The sequence below is a fragment of the Cupressus sempervirens genome, chromosome 10, assembly GCF_028749045.1.
Source record: "Cupressus sempervirens isolate cs-2001-9-10 chromosome 10, ASM2874904v1, whole genome shotgun sequence".
NCBI lineage: Eukaryota > Viridiplantae > Streptophyta > Pinopsida > Cupressales > Cupressaceae > Cupressus > Cupressus sempervirens.
In genome coordinates, this window is record NC_143127.1 from 886,537,019 (window position 1) to 886,559,028 (window position 22,010).

The 22,010-nt window shown below is 36.4% G+C and overlaps 1 protein-coding gene across 6 annotated transcripts in view; it reads right to left on the reverse strand.

Moving 5' to 3' along the window:
• LOC149536833 (ARM repeat superfamily protein) overlaps window positions 1-22,010 on the reverse strand; it is a 245,597-nt gene that overhangs the window by 218,081 nt on the left and 5,506 nt on the right. The gene's annotated exons all lie outside the window — the stretch shown is intronic.

A 22,010-nucleotide genomic window follows, 5' to 3' on the forward strand; every position in this document is an offset into this window, starting at 1 on the left:
ATAAACAGTATATCTGTCCAAGTTACATCCAATGGTGTGACATATCAAATCTCAATAATTTACAGAAATTCGTCACAGTTTGAGAACCATTGGAATCCAAAGATCCTCCAGGCTCTTGTTGCATATATACAGGTATTCAGATAAAATTGAGTTTTTCCTTTTATAATAATTTTCAGATTAGAGCAACAAAGATATTTGTCTCTCTGTGTGTGTTAGTGTGTAGATACGCACACATTTATATATGTGCACATATATTATATACATATATAAAAGAATATTTCGTTGTAATTTCAAAATGTTGGTGTCAAATACCACCTTGGAAAGAAAAACATCTGTGTGTCTATTTATCTCAATTCTTATGATATCATGAAATATCCCCAAAAAATCTTACATAAGTTCAGGTTCATCAGAAATAGTTATGTTAGTTCACTAATTGATGGAATTGGGAAGCATTTAAAAGGATGAGAAAATTTTAACAAAAGAAATATATCAAGATGTCAATAATATGTTTTACACAAGTATTTTTCTAATATTGAGCATGTAAGTATTCAAATGTTTCGGACACAAAGAAGCAGGGATTTCCCTATCCAATTGTGTACATACTACAAATACAGACCTATTATTTGGATAATGCATATGTGAGAATAAATCAATGCACATACACAGCCAGCTAAATATGTCCAAAAACAATTGCAAAGGCATGTAAGGAATAAGAATTGGACCAAAATCCAAACAACAGCATACACAACCATCCAAATAATGAAAAGTCAATAAGTTTGATAAGTTGGGTAAGAGGAAAGGAACTGGTGTTGTTTTCCAAAAAGACGTGATGTGATGGGGCTTAAAGACCTTAGGATCCTAGGTGTTGCTTTGGTTGTTAAATGGGATGTAAAGACCTTAGGATCCTAGGTGTTTCTTTGGTTGTTAAATGGGATGTAAAGACCTTAGGATCCTAGGTGTTTCTTTGGTTGTTAAATGGGATGTAAGGGACTGTGAAGGTGATGAGCATTGAAAGGTGCTCGCCAAAGTTAACTGATATCTTTCGAAACCTAGAAAGGGAAAAAATTGGAATGCTCTTCATATTTATGATGTGTACCTTTGGAAACAAAGTCTTCGTTTTGCCAGTGTTTAGCAACATTAGAAGGCCTGGAACAGCATTAAGAACTTTCAAAACTGTGAGGCTGTTTTGACAACCTTGGATTCTTGTGTTGAACAGAGATCAATCTGGTAGAACTTCATTTGGAACAATAAGACCTTGGCACTTACTCACGGGGTCTCTAGAAAAGCCTGGTCTAATAACAGAATCTATATCTTTAAAGATATTTTCAAAATTAATGCTTTCAAGATCTGGGGACAGTTGAAATTGGAATATAATATTTCTGAGTGTAAAGTTTCTGCAAATTCTGCGCCTCTAATCAGACTTTTAATCCATCCTTGATTGCTGAAAATGAACTTCTTATAATTCTGAAGTGATTGTCAATCTTTATTTTGATCTGAATGTAGTTTTATCTCTGAAATAAATCGACTAGGTATTATTGCTTGAGGGAGCAGACTTGATGTATTTGTGTCCTTCAAACTGCAATAATACTCTTCCTAAATATCATGACTATAGGGCATGTCCCTTCCTAAGTCAGCACACATCCTCTCCCAGAAATCGGCAATCTGCAAGATTATTAATAATTAATCACCAACACAATGTGTTAGATTAGTATTAACTTCAAAACAATCCTCTAAGAAATCGCCGCATATCACAAGAGGTATATAGGTATATATTAAATGCCATTTATATGATACTTAGAAAGGAGAAGATTAGGTGCAGTCTGCACACTCAGACCTGTAGATTATCATGTTACGAACTTAACACTCCTCAAAGGGACATGTCCCTTCCTAAGTCACCACACATCCTTTCCCCGAAATCAGCACATATCCTCTCCCAGAAATTGGCACACATCCTCTCCCAGAAATCGGCAATCTGCAAGATTATTAATAATTAATCACCAACACACACAATGTGTTAGGTTAGTATTAACTATCAAAACAATCCTTTAAGAAGTTGCCACCTATCACAAGAGGTATATAGGTCTATATTAAATGCCATTTAAATGATACTTAGAAAGGAGAAGATTAGGTGCAGTCTACACACTCAGACCTGTAGATTATCATGTTATGAACTTAACAATCCCTCTTAACCTGATAATCATACAGAGAGATATCATATCTAGCAACATCAATAAAGATGAACAAGCAAGAATTGATACTCTATATCTATCTGAATCTTCTTAGCATGTGGTGTCATAAAACACATGATACAATGTCATATTACTAAACCTGTGATATGACAAGTAATATGACAAATCACTGCTTCTAGTGATAATATATAGGATAAATCTGAAGACTAATTTAAGTTCTTCATTTATCCAAGTTGTGACTCATAGATACTGGTATTCCTATATCACAACATGATCCTGAGTTAAGATTTACTAGAACACAAGATAAACCCAAGAGAATAAAATTCTTCCTTTATCCAAATTGTGACTTATTGACATAGCAATGTCAACATCACAATATGATCTTGAACTCATCTAGATCTTACAGTATAACTCTACTATTTAGCACATTATCTAAGAGATCGTCATCTCTCATAATGTCTTTTATACAAGTGTTCATTATCTCAAAGATCATCACCTCTTAAATAATGAATACAAATGGTGGAGCCTATAATAGACAATAGCCTGACAAATAAAATTATTTTATTAATAATTTAAAGAATACCAAATGGATTGCAATTCAACCATACCAAGTCTTCTCCTGATGTAGTCTATCTTCACTCTAGAAAGAGGTTTGGTAAGAATGTTGTCTGATCTGCAATGCAAATATATTCTAATTTTACAAAATTCCTATTGTAATGTCCCCTTTTTGACAGGCACCAGCTACTTATTTTATTTTAGCCTTTATTTTCCCCGGAGGCTAAAAAGGAAGAAATAAGGGAGAAAAGATATATTAAATTAATTACTTATAAGGTTACTAAACAATGAAATATTAAAAAGTAACTTTATATTTAATTGATTTACTATTATAATGACTAACATAATAAAATATCGAAAAGTCACTTAAAAGAATAAAGTGTTGGATTCTTCTAGAAGCTTCTTGGAGTTGCTTGTGAAATCTTTATAAGGAGCCTTTGCGGGGTCATTTTACACATCTTGAATTGCATATTCATCTATTGTGCTGAGAGCCTTAGTGCTTGTATACTTGCCTGAGGGTTTGAAGACTCTAAGGTTCTAATTTCGGTTGTGAGATATCAACCCTAGTTGGGAGTGGAGGAATTGGTATTCAGCCAATTCATTTGTAATTAATTGGGAGATAATATTCAGTGATTTTTGTTCAACCCATGCATCTAATTTTTGACATCAGTTGGCAAGGAGAAAGGTTTTAGTTTTCGCAACGGATCTGAAAAAGCAAAGCGAAAAAGCAGAGCCGAAAAAGCAATCCTAAAAAACAGATCCGAAAAAGCAGTCTGAAAAAGCAAAGCGAAAAAGCAAAGCTGAAAAAGCACTCTGAAAAAGCAATCCACAAAAGCAAATCCGAAAAAAGAAAAGCCAAAAAGCATGTCATCTCAGCTACTTATTCCAAGTTCTTTTGGTATTTACATTTGGCAATTGTAGATAGATACATGTGACAAGTAATATATGTCTTTTTGTTACCAAAGTATTCAGTCATTGTAAACACTGAAGTATTGAAGGGAAATCAACTTAATTCAGTTGTTCAGTTTGTATGCCAAATGTTTGTAAAAGCATCTCATTGCATAGTCATTCATAGGATGCATGCCAAGTGTTTGTGAAAATACCTCTTGGCTGTAAGTGTGCATTTTACATCCGAATTTCATGTACTTGCATTTGGAAAATAATAAATAGAAGTTGCATATCACTTTGATTTTCAATTAGTTATTTTGCAATCATTTGTATTGATCAATATCATTGGCATTCAAAAATCATAGCAAAACAACAAACATCAACAAACTGAGGCTGCAAAGGAAGTGTTTGACAAAATTCTTATGTCAGAAAAATAGAGATAAAACTTCAAAAATTGTCAAGGCACTTTATAGTGGTATCAGAGCTAAAGTTCCTGCCATCCTGTACAGGTTATGAATGAAGAGTTTCCAAATGTTCCATTCATAAACCCTTTGGATAAATTCTATAACAGGGCAAGAAAGGGCTTAATTCCTTTAAAACTCATGGAAGAAAGCAGTACCCAGCAAATGCTTAATGCTCTTGCAAGAGGGCAACAGGAGTTGAGAGATGAAATGGCAAGAGGAAAAGAAGAACTATCACTTATCCTTGGACAGCTGGTAGATAATAGAAACAATGGAAATGATAGGAACCATAACAGGACTAATAGGTAGAATGGACACAATGGGGGTCAAGAAAACAATGACACAGCTCAAAGCAGTGTTAGAACAGCAAGTAGAGCTACTCCTAGGCCTCTTATGCCTACATTTTTGAGAGAACGGGGTGCTGCAAATCACGACCAGCAAGTAAGAGAAGAGGGATATGGTGATTATTTGAGGAAGTACAACTCTCTAGGAGATGATTTCAAAGCTTCCATGTCACTAGTAGACTTTTGTAGTCTTAAATTGAGAAATGGACCAAGAAACAATCAACGGGGAATGCAAAATCAAGACTTCCAGTGTAAGGTGGGAAAACTAACCTTACCATCATTTGATGGAAGTAACAAAGGTACAACTAGAGCTTGGGTTCAGAAGCTTGACACATATTTGCAACTCAATCCTATGTTGGAAATAGAGGCTATCCAGTACGCCACACTCCATTTGGAAGGTGAAGCACATGAATGGTGGTACCATGGACTTGTCACCTTGGGGCATGCCAACATTACTTCATATTTGGAATTCACCCGGAAACTCATTGACAGGTTTGATCGTAAGGATCCTGAACTCCACTTTAGGGAGTTAGCACAACTCAGGCAGACTAATTCAGTGGATGCTTACATCACAGAGTTCCAACGGTTGGCAGTTATGGTGACAGATATTTCAGAACAGCGGTTGGTTATGCTCTTCATTGAGGGATTGACAGAGCCTCTTTGTGGTCGGGTTAAGGCCTTCAAACCAAATTCTCTCCAGGATGCTATCATGAAGACTAGAGACATGGAATATTCTACATCTAGCATTAGGGCTCCTAGCAAGCCTTTCACATCCCATAAGGATAAGGGGAAGAAGCCATTCCATAAAAAAAGTCATAAGAACTTTGATGAAGCCTATAGACAGGAGTGTCGGCTTAAGGGGATTTCCTATCATTGCAAGGAGAAATGGTCTAGTGGACACCGTTGCCTAGGGAAAGGCAAGGCTCACTTAATTAAGGTGATATCAGATGATGAGAGCAGTTCTGAGGAAGAGGAACCTCAAAGGGAAGACAATAACGATTCAGATGGGGAAAATCATGATGAGATCATTGCTTCTATCTCCAGTGCTCCTAAGTTCAACTCTTTCAAAGTTCGTGGGGTCCTACAACGTCATCGGATAGCAGTATTGATTGATAGTGGAGCTACTCATAACTTCATTGATGCATCATTGGTGAACAAGCGACAAATTCCTCTAGAGGATTTTGAGGGATTCAGTGTGATGGTGGTTGATGGGTGTAAGATAGCTTGTACTCAGTGGATTCCACAGTTGTCTATTATGATGGGCAACCACACAATTACAGATGATTTCTATTTGGTTGACTTGGGTGATATCCATGCCATACTTGGGGTCCAATGGTTGCAGTCATTAGGGAAGTACTCACAGAACTTCCAAACCATGGAACTCAAGTTCAGAGATGTTGATGGGCGTAGAGTGGTGCTTAAAGGTATGGCATCTAAAGCACCTAAGATTGTTTCAGCTAGACGTATGGAGAGTATTTTCAGGCATGATGACATAGTTTGGGCAGCAGAGTGTGTGATCACTCCTAAGGAATCTACAGATTCGAAACAACCAATCCACATTGACATCAAGGAGCTACTGGGCAAACATGACAAGGTTTTTGATGAGATCCCCCTAGGGAGGCCACCAGACAAAGGCTTCGAGCATACTATTGAATTGGAAGAAGGGGCCAAGTCAATGATTACTACCCCTTATTGCCATCCTAAAAAATTTAAGGATGAGATCGAGAAAGCAATCAAGGAATTGCTTGATATGGGACACATTCGTCCTAGCTCCAGCCCTTTCGCTTCTTCAATGGTCCTGGTGAAGAAGAAAAATGGGACCATGAGAATGTGTATAGATTATCGAACCCTCAATAAGAAAACAATCAAGAACAGGTACCCGATACCCAGGATCGATGAGTTATTCGATCAGTTACATGGGGCAATATATTTTTCAAAGATTGCTCTTCGATCAGGTTACCATCAGATTAGAGTGAGGGAACAAGATGTGCACAAGACCGCTTTCTGATGCCACTATGGGCACTATGAGTTCTTGGTGATGCCATTTGGATCAACTAACGCACCTGCCACATTCCAGTCTTGTATGAATCATTTCTTCAACAAAAAGTTGCGTAAGTTCCTCTTGGTATTCTTTGATGATTTGCTCATATACAATAAAACTTGGGAAGAACACTTGTAGCAGCTTGATGAGATCCTTACCATCATGGAGGAGCAGTCCTTGTATGCTAAGGCTTCAAAATGTGAGTTCGGTCTTAGAGAGATTCTTTAATTGGGACACGTGATCAGTGCAGAGGGTGTCCAAGTGCACCAAGAGAAAATACAGGCTATTCTAGATTGGCCCACACCACGATCACTTACAGAGCTATGGGGCTTCTTCGGACTATGCAGTTACTATAGGCGTTTTGTTAAGGGGTTCTCACAGTTGGGGGCACCTTTGACAAATTTGACCAAGAAGGGTGCATTTTGTTGGACAGCAAAGGCGTAGCGAGCTTTTGATAAGCTCAAGGAGGTGATGAGCAGTTATCCAATGTTGGCACTTCCTGATTTCACGCAGCCTTTCATTCTAGAGTGTGATGCTTCAGGGGAAGGTATTGGTGCAGTATTGATGCAGAATCGACACCCTATCGCCTTTGAGAGCCGTAAGTTGAGGGGAGCTAAGAGACTATACTCCATCTATGATAAGGAGATGCTCACCATTATGCATGCCTTGGCGAAGTTCAAACAGTATCTAGTTGGGGGAAAATTTGTGGTGAGGACAGATCATAACAGTCTCAGATACTTCTTAGAGCAGAAGGACTTGAACGAGAGACATCAGAAGTGGGTTAGCAGGATACAGGCATATGATTTCGACAAAGAGTATGTTAGGGGGAAGAAGAACATTCTTGCAGATGCCCTCTCCAAGAGGCCTTCAGCTTGCTCACTCTCTGAGATTTCGGCAGATTGGAAATCCATCTTACTAGTGGAGTACTCCAAGAATACATTTGCTTGTGAGTTGATGGATGGATTGATTCTGGATGACAGGTACAGGATAGTTGATGATGTGATTTACTACAAGGATAGGATCTATCTGGTACCGAAATCAAAATTGAAGGAGAAAATACTACAATCTTGCCATGATACACCCCTCACAAGCCATCAGGGCTACTTCAAAACTTATAGACAGATTAGAGAGAGGTTTTCATGGAAAGGCCTCAAGGATGATGTGTTGAAGCATGTGAAGGAATGCGTGACTTGCCAGCAGAATAAGTCTGAGCATACAAATCCGGCTGGGTTACTTCATCCTTTGCCCATTCCTGAGCAGAGGTGGGAGAGCATTTCGATGGACTTCATCACAGGCCTACCCAAGGTACAGGGGAGAGACAGCATCTTTGTTGTGGTAGACTGGCTCACAAAATACGCACATTTCTTTGCTATTCTGACAGAGTACAGGGCTTCACAGGTGGCTGAGCTATTTTTCAGGGAGATCTTTAGATCGCATGGGCTACCTAAGAACATAGTTAGGGACAGGGATAGCAGGTTTATGAGTGTTTTTTGGCAGGAGCTGTTTAGACTAACAAGTACTAAGTTGACAACCAGTACTAGTTATCACCCTCAAACTAATGGGCAAATAGAAATTGTTAATGAGTGGGTTGAGGGGTACTTGTGTAATTATGTGGTAGGACAACAGCGGGCTTGGATCAGGTGGTTGCATTTAGGAGGGTATTGTTACAATACCACACACCATACGTCCATTGGAATGAGTCCTTTCAGAGCTTTGTACGGGTATGATGCACCTTCATTTGTGGAGATGGCTTTTGGTGAGAGTAGGGCACCTAAAGCAAAAGATTGGATTCAGGAAAGCCAAGATATATTGAAGGCCCTCAAGGATAATCTGGTAATGACACAAAATCAGCAAAAGACTTATGCAGATAAACATAGGGTTGAGCGCAGCTTTCAGATTGGTGATATGGTATATCTACGATTGTAGCCCTATAGACAGTCCTCTCTTAAAAAGAGCGGAGCAAAGAAACTAAGACCAAGGTTCTACGGTCCATACAGGGTTACCAGGAGGATTAGGGAGGTAGCATATGAGTTAGAGCTGCCTACAAGCAACAAGATTCATAATGCATTTCATGTTTCATGCCTCAAGAAGGCATTAGGTCAGCAGGTTATCTCTTCCAGGGATCTTCCACCACTTGATGAGGAGGGACATTTGGTCTCGGTGTCTAAAGAGACCATTGATGTCAAAGAGAGGAAATTGCAGAACAGAATGATTAAAGAGTACTTGGTGAGATGGAAGGATCTGCCTGCAGAGGATGCCACATGGGAGAATGAGCAGATTTTACAGCACCCGAGTTTGCAGTTGCTTGAGGACAAGCAATTTCGGGAAGGGAGGACTGTAATGTCCCATTTTTGACAGGCACCAGCGACTTATTTTATTTTAGCATTTATTTTCCCCGAAGGCTAAAAAGGAAGAAATAAGGGGGAAAAGATATATTAAATTAATCACTTATAAGGTTACTAAACAATGAAATATGAAAAAGTAACTTTATATTTAATTGATTTAATATTAAAGTGGCTAACATAATAAAATATCAAAAAGTCACTTAAAAGAATGAAGTGTTGGATTCCTCTAGAAGCTTTTTGGAGTTGCTTATGAAATCTTTATAAGGAGCCTTTGGGGGGTCATTTTACACATCTTGAGTTGCATATTCATCTATTGTGCTGAAAGCCTTACTGCTTGCATGCTTGCCTGAGGGTTTGAAGGCTCTAAGGTGCCAATTTCGGTTGTGAGGTATCAACCCTAATTGGGAGTGGAGGAATTGGTATTTAGCCAATTCATTTGTGATCAATTGGGAGATAATATTCAGTGATTTTTGTTCAGCCCGTGCATCTAATTTTTGACATCAGTTGGCAAGGAGAAAGGTTTTAGTTTTCACAGTGGATCCAAAAAAGGAAAGTGAAAAAGTAGAGCCAAAAAAGCAGATCCGAAAAAATAGTCCGAAAAAGCAAATCTGAAAAAAGAAAAGCCAAAAAGCATGTCATCTCATCTACTTATTCCAAGTTCTTTTGGTATTTACATTTGGCAATTGTAGATGGATACATTTGACAAGTAATATATGTATTTTTGTTACCAAAGTATTCAGTCATTGTAAACATTGAAGTATTGAAGGGAAATCAACTTAATTCAGTTGTTCAGTTTGTATGCCAAATGTTTGTAGAAAAGTCTCATTGCATAGTCATTCATAGGATGCATGCCAAGTGTTTGTGAAAATACCTCTTGGCTGTAGGTGTGCATTTTACATCAAAATTTCATGTACTTGCATTTGGAAAATAATAAAAAGAAGTTGCATATCACTTTGATTTCCAATTAGTTATTTTGCAATCATTTGTATTCATCAATATCCTTGGCATTCAAAAAATCATAGCAAAACAACAAACATCAGCAAACTGAGGCTGCAAGGGAAGTGTTTGACAAAATTCTTAAGGCAGAAAAATAGGGATAAAACTTCAAAAATTGTCAAGGCACTTTACACCTGTCTACCATATCTCTTACATAATGGTAAGGAATTTCAATACGCTTGGACCTGTCACGAAAAACCGGATTCATTGAAAGCTTGATGGAACTCTGATTATCACAATGAATAATCATAGGATTCATGGCTTGTCCAAACAAGTAACTTCCTTAGCCAAACTGCTTCTCGAGAGGCCATTGTTGCTGCAATGTATTCGGCTTCTATGGAGCTTTGAGTTACTGAAGACTGCTTTTAGCATATCCAAGATATCATTGCTGATCCTAAACTGAAACAACATCCTGAAGTACTTTTCCTGTCTTTAACACTTCCACCCCAATCTGAGTCAGTGAATCCATGTAAATCTAAGCCAACCTTCTCATATCTAAGTCCAAAATTAAGAGTGCCTTTATAATGACCCTGCTCAAATCTGATCTCAAAATGCTGATAAAGAGCTCAAGGAATTTCATCAAACACTTCAAATGAAAACTTTCAACTTGCTGATCCGTGGTTTCAATCTAATGTTTGCTTGATAAATACTCAATGAAGACTTCAAATGATTACAATTCAACACTATGATGTCTACACTATCGTCTAGATGCATTTATAACCTCCTTTTATCAATCACAATGCACTTTCAATGATTGCTAATGTAAATTTTTCATCTTCAGCCACTTGACATTATGTCAAACAGTTGGCAAACTAGGGATATATGACTGTTAGCTTCAGGATGAATGCTAAATGATCTAACAACGAGCTAAGAATGAAGAGCACTTTCCTTTACATGAGTTTCTAATGAATCAATGCATACCTATAGCCAAGCACATTTTAACAAACGCTTGGCATACATTCAAATGTACTATTCTAAATGATCATTAAAGCAACTATAGGACTCCAACTTGCAGCTCCCTTATTCAATTTGCAAATCCATATACAATGTAACATGTATTAGCCAAGACTCTTTGGTAAAATATGAAGATGTAACAACTATGCCAAGTCTGAAATTTAATGACAAGTCTCAGTACAAATTGCAGCATCTTTCAAATGTTCATATATGCATAAAATGGAATGCAAGACAGCATAAGAACCTGATTGAGTCGCCTTGTGAGAGAGATGAAGTAGCCAGCATATATCAATAAATAAACACCTTGTATGTGATGAATAATGACCCAAAGCTGAGCCGCCCCTGCTGTAACTTTCAGACCTTCAAAATAAATATATCCCAGCTACAACCTTCAATTACTATCATCACTCTTCATTGCCAAGCTTCAAGAAGAGGTTCGCCCAAATACCCATGTGCCAAAGATGTGTGAATGAATTTCTATGAATTTATTTGTGCTTCCCAGCCCAATTCGCCCCTGTTCTAGCAGACCTCAGAGAATAAATATATATCAGCTACTAATGGTCTCCTCAAACTCCCAAAACAGTCTCCAACCCTTGAAGAAACAAGTGCTCCAAGTGTAAGCTGAGTTTGATGTAAGATTGAGCCCCCAAGAGTGAAAAACGTGGACTCCGAGTGTTGATGCAAAGTCTGAAAATGAATATCAGACTACTGGTAACAAAATATGAAGCGATCGAACTCTTGAATGATGAAATCCCAATCAACAAATGCCTCCAATTAAGCTCCAAGTCGTATCCTGCAAGACTTAGCATAAAAATGCAAACTAATGAAGTCTCAAGTAAGAATCTCAGCAATACATCAGCTGTTGCAAGTACAATAATACATCAGCTATTGTACTCAAATAATCTCCACAATGAAGCTCAAGATTGGACTTCTGAATTAAAGCCCACAATCAGCAATAATTCAGCTGATATCTCACAGCCTCAAAACTGCATAACCAATGAGGGTTTTCGTCCCCAAAGGTCCTCCAATGGCTGAAACCCTAGCTGGCTTCTCCACCAAATAATCACAACAAACAAACATCAATTTCTGGATGATGAAAACAATGGCTGGCCTCACTTACTTATTTATTTTCACCAAGAGGTCGGCCCAAATTCTAGAAGCTTCAAGAATAATATTTTATTTTTATAAGTGACTTTATGATATATTATTTTATTTAAATCACTTTATTAAATTAATTAAATATTAAATTACCTTTTTATATTTATTTATTTGATAACTTTATAAATAATTAACTTAATACCACTTTTAATTTAATTAAAATAATCAATTAGTCATCCCCATAAAATAATTATTATTTTGGACAACTTAATTAATTAGATTAATTAAATCAAACTACCTCCAAAATGGAGACATTACAGCCTTGTAAGCATCTCATAATGTGTCTAATTGCAACTAGGTGAATCTCCTTTGGCTCACACATAAACTAGCTTAAGGCATTAACAACATAGCAAATATCAGGTCTTGTATTTACTAAGTACATAAGGGACCCTATCATCTGTCTGTAGAGAGTAGAATCTATGGACGGTGATTTTGCAGTTGCTTCTTTAAGTTTATGTAGATTAGTCTCCATTGGAGAAGACATAGACTTGCAATTCCACATTCCAAATCTCTTCAAAATGTCTGATGTATACTTCCCTTGATTAAGTATGATACTGACAGAATTCTATCGTACTTCTAGTCCCAAGAAGTAATGAAGGAGACTCAAGTCTTTCATCTTGAATTCTCTAGTTAGATCTTCTTGCATCGATCTATAAGATGATCATCACCTTTATTAATAAATCATCATTATACAGTATCAAAATTACCATATCATCTTATCTCTTTTATAATATAAATTTGAATCGGCTTCATTCTTGGAGAATCCAAAGCTAGTGAGCTACTTATCAATTCTTTCAAACTCGGCCCTTAGAGCTTGCTTAAGCCCATAGAGAGCTTTCTTAAGCCTACAAACAAAAACATTAAGATCATGAGTTTCAAATCCTTCAAGTTGCTCCAGATATACTTCTTCTATAATCTTTCCATTTAGGAATGTTGTTTTTACATCGATCTGATGTACTTTCCATCCCTTCGATGAATTGCTAAGACTACTCTTATGGAGGTATATCTGGCGACAGGAACAAAGGTTTCTTCATAATCAATCCCTTTTGTTGGTTCCCAAAACCGTAAATTGGAAATCCAAGAGCCTACCACTCCTCCGATAGGACTTCTCAATCAGTTCTGGCCAACGAACTGGAATACTTCTCGATTCCCCTGCATTTCAAGCTCCACTACACCTAGGCGGGTAGACCTCCTCCTCAAACGCTGACTCTCTGGTTCAAGGCTTTTCTATAGCGAATTTAAACTTTGGAGTTCTTCGGCTAGCAAAGTCCTCGAACTCAATCAAAATGAAACTGAATACTAGATAATGGTTGAATGTTTTGTATAATTTTTGTAAATAATGAATTTGATGCTTGTAGGAAGGAAGATATCAATTTCCTGACTTCAATAATATAAAGACCAGTGCCTCTGCTCATTCGGGCAATAAAGTCAACTTCGGTGAATTTTCACGTACAACTTCATAAAGTTCTTATGCACTTATACTGCTAACAATTAAATCATCAAGATGCGACAGACCAAATATTACACAATCTTAAATTAGTCCAGACTGAACTTTAACTCCTCTGATAGGGAGACAAATTGGACACAGATATGGAAATGATTAAAGATTTCACACTATCTGTAATCATTAAATTTAAAATGCTAAATGACCATGTCCACTTATTCGATATTTAAATTGTATACAGAATTCCAGAAAATAATTACAAAGGATGATTCGCCTGCAGTTTAAATCTCCACGCCTTTAATAATAAACAAAGATCATTTTATTTTATTATTTAAAATAATAGAATTTATATTACAAAGTCATAATATAGCCCTTATCCCTCCGTACAAGTAATATAAAATATTTTTTTAGAATATGAACGTCTTTCCAATTTTACCATGTCCTTTTGATTGGTTCTATATCTCCCTTCTACATCTAAATAATATGGAAGACGTGACTTTTCAAAAAAATCACATCTCTTCAATAATTTGTACCCCTTTTTCAAATAAAACAAATGACTCCCAATAACCAATCCTTTTTAATCTACCAGTCCTTTTGATCGCAACTTTAAATCTTTTATCATCCAAAGTCTTAATACAATCATCGGACCTCATCAATATCAATTATTTACGGCATCATTTGAATGTCTTCAATTAATAGCTTTCGTTGTTTGTTCAAAAATAGTCCACCACTGCATATGTTACTCATCAATGGGTCCAGTGCTTCGTACGCAAGTTGGGAGTCTTCTCACATACATTACCTTCAGCCCTTCTAAATTCAATATCAACAAGATATACTTGTCTCATATATATTGGGATATTTATCAACGCTGGTTATCATTCTTTACTCCTTTTATCGCAAGCTATTTCCATTAATTTCAATGATCTCTCTGACTCCATATAAAGTCTATGAATGTCGTTCTTACAAATACTTTTACCAACATCATATGTAAATCTTCATTGCTACCAGGCTTTCACGTGTTCAGGATTTGACTTTGTTTTAACGTGATTTATTTCTTAGATGTGAGATGGCTTTTGTATCAACTCTTGATGGTATCATGCTTTACGTCTATGTTAATGATAATGCCATGGAGACTTCAATATCTTGCTATTTATATTTGTTTTAATTTATTCAAATGTATGTAGTAGAAAACTTCATCACAAAATTGCTATGAAATTTGGGGTTTATTATGCAACTGAAAGGTCTCTCTGTTTATCACTGATTTGGAATGAATCAGAATATTTTGATTATGCTTTTAGTATGCAAGATTGGTTTTTTCATTCGACTAGTGACTCCAAGACCTCCTCCTTATCAATAGTGTCAATTCATTATTGGACTTCATCGAATTCTTAGTCTCCAATGATCCTATTTCAAACTCCTTGAATATATGAAGAATCGATATGTAGTTTTTTGTTATATTATATATCACTGAATATTTTATTACTAGCAGAATCATCATATATATCCTCAGTCCAAATTTGCTTAAAACATTCAGGAATAAATGTTCCTATTGTTTCTTTAGTGTATGGAGTTGTTGTTCACTTGCTTTTGTCAAATGGAGGCAAAAAATATTTTGAGCTCCATCACCTTCTTTCTGAGAAAATCCTCTGGCTACAAATCTAGCTTTATACTTTTCAATGCTACCGTCAGTAGCATGCTTTATTTTAAATATCCACTTGGAAGAAACAACAAATTTTCCTTTAAGTCTTGGAACAATTTCCCAAACATCATTCTTCATAATAGATTGATATTCTTCTATCATAGCTTCCTTCCAAGTTGTATGTTTAATAGCATCAAAAGAATTGGTTGGTTCTAATTTGAATAAATCACTCATGTTTGCTATATAACGAGAGAATCTTTTAGGTCTTTTGCTTTTTCTGACTGTTCCAGAAGGTGCAGCAAACTCTTGAGCTGCCTCGATTGTTTTAATGGCCCAAAGTGGTCTTTTCTTTGAATTTTGAATTTCTTCAAGATTTAGATTTTGAATTTCATCTTCAATTTCTTCTAAGTTCTCCCTCTGGAACCCAGATTCGCTATTTCTTTTAGAACTAGGTAATGGAGAAGGTTCTTCAAAACTTAGGGCTCTTTTGAATGCTAGATTTTCTTCAAAAATTACATCCCTACTAAGTTCAATACTTTTCTGTCCAGGTATGAAAATCCTATATGCCTTAGATGTTTCACTATACCCTACAAAAACACCTTTCTTCCCAAAGGGTTCTAGAGTAGTTATCTTTTCTTTTGGAACATGGATATATACGGGACACCCAAAAATCCTAGAATGACTTATATTAGGTTTGACCTTAGTAAATACTTCTTCAGGGGTTTTATCTCTAAGGTAAGAATGCAGGCCTCTGTTTTGGATATAGAGAGCAGTACAAAAGGCTTCTACCCAAAGATAATATTCTAGATTTTGATTAAAAATCATAGCTCTAGCAGCTTCTATAATTGTTCTATTCTTTCTTTCTGCTACCCCATTTTGTTTTGGATTATACGGAATGGTGTACTCCCTCTTAATCCATGATTCTTTACAAAACCTTTTAAACAAATTTGAGGTGTATTCCCCTCTATTATCAGTTCTAAGGGTTTTAATTTTATGTCCTGATAAGTTTTCAGCTAATGTTTTGAATTCTTTAAATCTCTTTCGGATTTCTTCTAATTCTTTACATTTTAAGAGGTAAATCCATGTTTTCCTAGAGAAGTCATCTATGAACAAAATATAATACCAAAGTCCTCCAAGAGAAGGTACAGACATAGGTCCACATAGATCTGAATGAATTAATTCCAAAACATTATTTGTTTTTCTAGTGCTATCATAAAATGGAATTTTGGTCTTTTTACCTAGAGCACACCCTTCGCATATGCTTGAGTGGTCTTTATTTAGTTTAGGTAACCCAGTAACCATCTTCTCCATAGTTGATAAGGTTTTGAAATTTAGATGCCCTAATCTTTTGTGTCATATTTCATTTATGTCTACAACTTCATGAATTAAGGCTTGAATAGGTCAACTAGATTCCATATTCAATACATACAAATATCCTTTTCTCTGACCAATCAACTTCGCTTTCTTGATTGAGGAGTTCTTTGCCCAAGTTATTACTTTGCTGTCCACGAATGCAACATTATGCCCATCATCGTCTAGTGTTGTAATTGAGATTAGATTTCTTTTAATTCTTGGTACGTAGAGTACACCTTTGAGAAGAAGAGAATTTCTAGATTTAGCTTCAAGGTGCAATTTCCAATTCCTTAGAGGAAATGTGCTAAATTATCACCAATGGTAACTTCGCCATTAACCTTTTCTGATAAAGAGTCTAGTGCTTCTTTGTATCCCGTTATATGTTTAGAAGATCCACAATCAATTACCCATGTTTTATTTGAGATTTCATTTGATAGTGATGAATACAATTTCATTTGATAGTGATGAATACAATACACGACTCTCAGGATCATAGGTGTCTTCTTCCCTAGTAATGTTTATACAGTTTGCTTGTTGTTTAGCATTCTCAGGACAATTAGATCTATAGTGTCCAAACTTTTCACATCTGAAACATTTTATCTTAGATAGATCTTTCTTGGGTTTCCCATTCTTTTGATTTCCCTTTTTCTTCTTGAAATGCTTCTTCTTGCCCTTATAGGAGTTTGTATTAAGGACATGCAGTTCTTCATCTTCTATTTTCAATTTCCCTCCTTTCTTTAGTTTTCTGGATTCTTCTTGAAGCCAATCCTTCTTAAGTCTGTTGAAGTCAAGAAGATTATCTCTGGCACTTATTCCTTGTGCAAAAGTCTCCCATGACTACGGTAATCCATCTATAGCCATTAGTGTTAATTATGTGTCACTAATAATGGTTCTTATACTTGACAGTTCATCTCTAATGCTGGCAACCCTTCGGAAGTAAGAATTCATTGATTCTCCTTTCTTAATCTAAATTGATTTAGTTGCCTTTTTAGTGCAAGAACCCTAGTTGCATTGTTGACCTCATATGCATTTTGTAATGCTTTCATCATATCGAATGCAGTTTGATGTTTGTAAGCATGGATACGATATCAATTTTTACTCCATCTAATATGATTTGAATGGCTTTTCTATTTCCTCTGCTCCAGATAGATTTATGAGGTTCAATTGGAGGTTGTTTGGATGCTCTATCAACAAATTGTTTTACATCATTCTCCTCAAGAATCATCATGATTTTGAATTTTCAAGCATCAAAGTGTTCTTTCCCATCAAACATGCCCTTGGGTCTAATTGTGTATGCCATTGAAGATAGGAGATAGTTGCTAGATATATATATATATATATATAGTCTGATTACTGAATTTTGCAGAGCCTAGGTTCGACTACCAGTGCTCTGATAACATGTAAAGTTTTTGCAAATTTTGTGCCTCTAATCAGACTTTTAATCTATCCTTGATTGCTGAAAATGAACTTCTTATAATTCTGAAGTGGTTGTCAATCTTTATTTTGATCCGAAAGTAGTTTTATCTCTGCAATAAATCGACTGGGTATTATTGTTTGAGGGAGCAGCCTTGATGTCTTGAGGGAGCAGACTTGATGTATTTGTGTGTCCTTCAAACTGCAATAATACCCTTACTAAATATCATGACTAAAGGGCATTTCCCTCAAAGGGGCATGTCCCTTCCTAAGTCGGCACACATCCTCTCCCAGAAATCGGCAATCTGCAAGATTATTAATAATTAATCACCAACTAACACAATGTGTTAGATTAGTATTAACTATCAAAACAATCCTCTAGCTTTCTTGATTGAGGAGTTCTTTGCCCAAGTTATTACTTTGCCATCCACGAATGCAACATTATGCCCATCATCTTCTAGTGTTGTAATTGAGATTAGATTTCTTTTAATTCCTGGTACGTAGAGTACACCTTTGAGAAGAAGAGAATTTCCAAATTTAGCTTCAAGGTGCAATTTCCAATTCCTTAGAGGAAATGTGCTGAATTATCAACAATGGTAACGTCGCCATTAACCTTTTCTGATAAAGAGTCTAGTGCTTCTTTGTATCCCGTTATATGTTTAGAAGATCCATAATCAATTACTCATGTTTTATTTGAGATTTCATTTGATAGTGATGAATACAATACACGACTCTCAGGATCATAGGTGTCTTCTTCCCTAGTAATGTTTATACAGTTTGCTTGTTGTTTAGCATTCTCGGGACAATTAGATCTATAGTGTCCAAACTTTTCACATCTGAAACATTTTATCTTAGATAGATCTTTCTTGGGTTTCCCATTCTTTTGATTTCCCTTTTTCTTCTTGAAATGCTTCTTCTTGCCCTTATAGGAGTTTGTATTAAGGACATGCAGTTCTTCATCTTCTATTTTCAATTTCCCTCCTTTCTTTAGTTTTCTGGATTCTTCTTGAAGCCAAACCTTCTTAAGTCTGTTGAAGTCAAGAAGATTATCTCTGGCACTTATTCCTTGTGCAAAAGTCTCCCATGACTCCGGTAATTCATCTATAGCCATTAGTGTTAATTATGTGTCACTAATAATGGTTCTTATACTTGACAATTCATCTCTAATGCTGGCAACCCTTTGGAAGTAAGAATTCATTGATACTCCTTTCTTAATCTGAATGTGATTTAGTTGCCTTTTTAGTGCAAGAACCTTAGTTGCATTGTTGACCTCATATGCATTTTGTAATGCTTTCATCATATCGAATGCAGTTTGATGTTTGTAAGCATGGATACGATATCAATTTTTACTCCATCTAATATGATTTGAATGGCTTTTCTATTTCCTCTGCTCCAGATAGATTTATGAGGTTCAATTGGAGGTTGTTTGGATGCTCTATCAACAAATTGTTTTACATCATTCTCCTCAAGAATCATCATGATTTTGAATTTTCAAGCATCAAAGTGTTCTTTCCCATCAAACATGTCCTTGGGTCTAATTGTGTATGCCATTGAAGATAGGAGATAGTTGCTAGATATATATATATAGTCTGATTACTGAATTTTGCAGAGCCTAGGTTCGACTACCAGTGCTCTGATACCATGTAAAGTTTTTGCAAATTCTGTGCCTCTAATCAGACTTTTAATCTATCCTTGATTGCTGAAAATGAACTTCTTATAATTCTGAAGTGGTTGTCAATCTTTATTTTGATCCGAAAGTAGTTTTATCTCTGCAATAAATCGACTGGGTATTATTGTTTGAGGGAGCAGCCTTGATGTCTTGAGGGAGCAGACTTGATGTATTTGTGTGTCCTTCAAACTGCAATAATACCCTTCCTAAATATCATGACTAAAGGGCATTTCCCTCAAAGGGGCATGTCCCTTCCTAAGTCGGCACACATCCTCTCCCAGAAATCGGCGATCTGCAAGATTATTAATAATTAATCACCAACTAACACAATGTGTTAGATTAGTATTAACTATCAAAACAATCTTCTAAGAAGTCGCCGCCTATCACAAGAGGTATATAGGTATGTATTAAATGCCATTTATATGATACTTAGACAGGAGAAGATTAGGTGCGGTCTTCACACTCAGACCTGTAGATTATCGTGTTACGAACTTAACACTAAGTTTCAGAAAAGGACTTTCTCATTTTGAATTATCTATCAAGAGTGTAGGTCCTCCTAAAGCTCTGAATAGAGGACTCAGAATTCATTGGTGCAGTTTAGTGGAAACATGGAACCATCTTCAACCAAAACTGCAAAAAACATTTATACTATGCTGACTGATAAGGAGCAGTGTCCGTTTGGCTAAATGATTGTCGGAATCTTTCTTGATCTGATAAAACTTGGTCTTCTAGGTTACGGCATATTTGGATTAAATCGAGTGAGCCAAAATAAAAGTTTGCTTCAGATGGTTGTTATTAAAATAACCTTCATGTTTCTTTTTAATGCTCACTATTATATCTTATTATATCTCTGTAAATATTAGAATGTTTCTAATATTTAGGTGTAGTCTAGAATAGAATGTTTCTATTCTATTCGACTCCCCTCTTTGTATATATAGATCAGTTTGATCTCTGATTAATTCATTCAAGTATTCCGCCATTTACATTTGTAACATGGTATCAGAGCTAGGGTTTAAACCCTCTGTGCAAATCGATTGAAAAATTGTGTCTTCAGCTACTGGCGTTCTTGGAAACCCGTAGCTTAGTCTGTAAGTCACAAATCTGAAGGTCGTTTTTTCAAATCTGGAGGTCGTTTTTTCAAATCTGTTCACATCCAGATCTCAAAAAGTGGGATTTTTTGGTTGTTTTTTTCAAAAACGGGTCTGTCTATCCCTATTGGATATTCTGCTCGCGTTTCAGCTGCTGGATTTTGTTGTTTTTTTCACCTGCAAACATCTTTTTTCTGCCTTTTTGACCTTTTTGGCCGCCGACTGTTATTCTGCTCGAAACCCTAGTTTTTGACTTCGGAAAAATTTTCTGAGCACATATTCTTGGTGGGTTTTTTGAAATCTCAAATGGGTCTTCATCAAATTTTTGTGGGTGCCTTGTTTTTTGTGCCTCGATTTTCGAGTCAGCGGATCCGGATTCCGACAACATTTTATTTCTGGGTTTTTCGAGCTCTTTTCTGGTTACTTCTCCAATTTTTATGGGTCTTTCATTTTCTCACCTCGAAGTTTGTGCCATTTGAAATATTCACATATTATAAGCATCTATATCAGCAGCATCAAAAGTTGGACTCAATTAAACAGCACGCCAATGCTGCCCAACACTCAGAGCAGAAAGAATCTATCTACCATGCCTTTATGGCCAGCATACCTGCAAATCATGTGAAATCTTCTGCTTGGTACATCAATTCTGGTGCCTCCCGACATTTCACTCATAGGCGTGATTGGTTTGTTGAATTCACTCCCTATTCTGACTCAGTAATCTTTGGAGGCGGTGAAGAATACAATATTGTCGGCAAGGGCAATGTTCAGATTCAGTCTGGAGGAAGAAAACTCATGTTTCTCAATGTATGTTATGTTCCTGGCATGAAACATAATCTTCTGTCTGTTAGTCAAATTATGAAGCACTCTCCTCAGTTGGATGTTGTTTTCAGTGGAAATAAGTGTTCGATTATTGATTGTGTTTCTCGCACTACCCTTGCTTTTGGTCTTGAGGATCATGGTATTTATAGGCTTGTAGATTCAGGCGATTCCCTTGAGCATGCCTTCATCGCCGAATCATCCGCTCTCAGCAGTCTCTAGCATCAGCGATACAGTCATCTGAACATTCAATATCTAGCACAACTTGCTCAAGATAATTTAGTCCATGGCCTACCTAATATTCAGACCCAGAACCATCGCGTTTGCGGAGCTTGCCAAGCAGGGAAGCAACATAGGACACCATTTAAGAATGGTGAATCATGGCGGGCATACAGAGTACTCCAGCTAGTCCATGCTGATGTATGTGGTCCTATGAATACTCCTTCTATTACTGGGAACAGGTATTTTTTACTCTTTGTGGATGATTTCAGTCGCAAAATGTGGGTATATTTTCTTAAGCAAAAATCAGATGCCTTTCTTGTATTTCAGCAATTTAAAGCTCTAGTAGAAAAAGAGTCTGGTTCCTCCATCCGTACTCTTAGGACCGATAATGGGGGGGAATTCTGTTCTTCTACTTTCTCTGCCTTCTGTACTACT